General features: G+C 47.8%; 1 pseudogene; it reads right to left on the bottom strand.

Annotated features, from left to right (window-relative positions):
* LOC125907916 (large subunit ribosomal RNA) overlaps nucleotides 1–2,500 on the bottom strand; it is a 9,184-nt pseudogene that overhangs the window by 3,273 nt on the left and 3,411 nt on the right.

The following is a 2,500-nucleotide window of genomic DNA, read 5'->3' as shown; positions in this document are numbered from 1 at the left end:
TCCGTTGACCTCCTCGATGTGTGCATTTAACCGTTGCACTATGATGCGTTCTAAACCCTTACCTGCCCCGTCTAATAGACAAATGGGGCGAACCGAACCCGGTTCCCCTGGTGGTTTGTTCGGCTTCGGTATTAACACCAACCTCTGCCTTTTCCACTCATCGGGGAACTTGGCGTTCTCTAAACAGCCTTGGTAAACCCTGCAAAATGCATCGGTTGCAGTCAACATACCAACTTTCAGCGCCTCATTCGGGATACCATCTGGTCCCGGCGCCTTCTTGTTGGGTAGTCTCCTGGCAACCGAAAGAATCTCATCATTAGTAATTCTTTCAAACTCTCGTGGCTGATCGATACGATAGTCAGGCCACACCGTGTTTGGGTGAGTAGGAAAAAGCTCGCTCACCACTTCCCTAAACTCGTCTAATGTCATAGTTCGAGGTCCAATCGAACCCTCGGCCACTTTCTTGAACGTATGATATACAATACCAAATGATGCGTTGTTCGCTGTTCCCAGGAACTCTTTCCACTTCCTCTGTCGGGTATGCTTGATCAATCGCTTGAGAGCATTCCGTGCCACCTTGAACTCGTCCCTAAAAGTAGAATAGAGATCAGTATTAAAAGCTCTTTGCGCTAATCGATCGCGGTGTTTGCACTCTTTGCGAAGTGCCTCAATCTCTAGCGTCCACCAAAATGCACTCTTGTTAGGAGTGTACCTCTTACGCTTGGTCATCGTCGCATTACACGCCGTGACAAGTATACGCATTAAGTCTTCGCTTGTTGTGACCTCGGTCTCAAAAGCGGCTTGCATCATAACTTCAAATATATCTTTGCTGAAATACTTGATGCTCCATCCCGTTATGGGTCGGGACAAGTTACGCACGCTTTGCGTCTCAAGATCTATTCGTATTGCACGATGATCAGAGTTCATATAGCTAGATAACACCTCCCACTTAAATGACCTTGCTACGGTTCTGCTCGCAAAAGTAAGATCAACTACTGACGTGCGCCCTGGTCCAACATAAGTTGGGGTGCTGCCGTCGTTCAATAACATTGCGTCAATCTGCGCAAAGGTTGATAAGACCAACTCACCTCTTCGTTTCTGGGTTTCTCCACGCTCGCCAAGTTGGTTGTTCCAACTTACTGACCAAGCGTTGAAGTCCCCCCCGATAACGAATTTGTGGATACCGGTTACGGCCATTACCGTGTTATCCAACATGATCTGGAACTCTTCCATACTAAATCTAGGTGGCGCGTAAACGCTAACCACTCGCATATCACCTATGTCAACTACCATTAAACCCTTCAGAGCCTTACTGACTACCTTAACTGGTAAGTCCGCGTTAACCACTACCGCTGCTGTGTTATCGTCATTGCGTAACACTTTGACGTTTGTTGTTGCCAGATACGGATCTGCAATCAACACTATATCCGCAGATTCTTCCCTAATCGTTTGCCACATTAACTGAAATGCAGCATAACTATGATTCTGGTTATGTTGTAGCAACCTAACCATTATGGTCTAATCGTTCGCCTTCTAGGACACATATAACTGCCCGTTGCGTGAGGGTTCTGTGACCTCGTACCGCAATCCAAACACTTGACAGAGTTGGTACAAGCTTGCTTCTTGTGTCCACTCAAACCGCATTTCCAGCACAGATTACTTCTGTCTGGTTCCCTACAATGATAGCTCGTATGGCCTACCTTCCAACACTTATAGCATTTCTGCTCCTCCATTACCTCACGGATATGGCATATCGACCAACCAACTTTCAGCTTTCCCAAATTCAGGAAGCTTTGAAAGTCTGGCAGCGATACGTTGATCCGTGCCCACTGCGTACCGGCCGCGCGGCCTTTCTTCATTTTGATACGATCTATTTCTATCTCGATGTTGAGCTGTGCTTTGACAGACTCCGCAACCTCCTCTGGGGTGGTAATTTCATCGAGATGCATGATCTCAATCATTTTAGAAGGAGCTAGCGTTCTCACTGACGCCTTGCCCTTCACCGCTTCCTTAACCTTTGGGGCAATTGCACTAGCAGAACTACCCTGCTTCAATTCTAGCAACATGCCTCCATTTTGGGCCCGTCGGACCTTAGAGATTGTCTCTCCAACCGATTTAAGAGCATCGGACTGCTTCATTTCCTTGAGCAATTTCGCCAGCTCCTCGGAAGTGCAGTCCGATATCAGCAGAGCCTCAGGCCGCTTCCTGGGCTTATTCTGCTTCTTCTTGCTCTTCTTCTTCTTCCTCTTATTAATGCTACCCTCATTAATATTCGGTCCGTTTCTCGGACTTGGAATATTTTCCACCGCTTCCCTAACAGGGGTCAACCTCGATGGTTGTTGTTGTTGTTGTTGCAACCTTTGCAACCCACTTGGACCAGGCTGTTGGTCATCAGCCACTGGTCTTCTGCCTTTTCGCGTTTGCGGCCCGAATCCATCGTTACCGTCAAACGACGTTTGCGTTTGACGGTCGAGGACCTGCTGCATGCGATTTACGGCTC

The sequence above is a fragment of the Anopheles coluzzii genome (genome assembly GCF_943734685.1).
Source record: "Anopheles coluzzii chromosome X unlocalized genomic scaffold, AcolN3 X_unloc_39, whole genome shotgun sequence".
In the NCBI taxonomy this organism is placed as follows: Eukaryota; Metazoa; Arthropoda; class Insecta; order Diptera; family Culicidae; genus Anopheles; species Anopheles coluzzii.
This window is presented reverse-complemented; position numbering and strand designations above follow the sequence as displayed.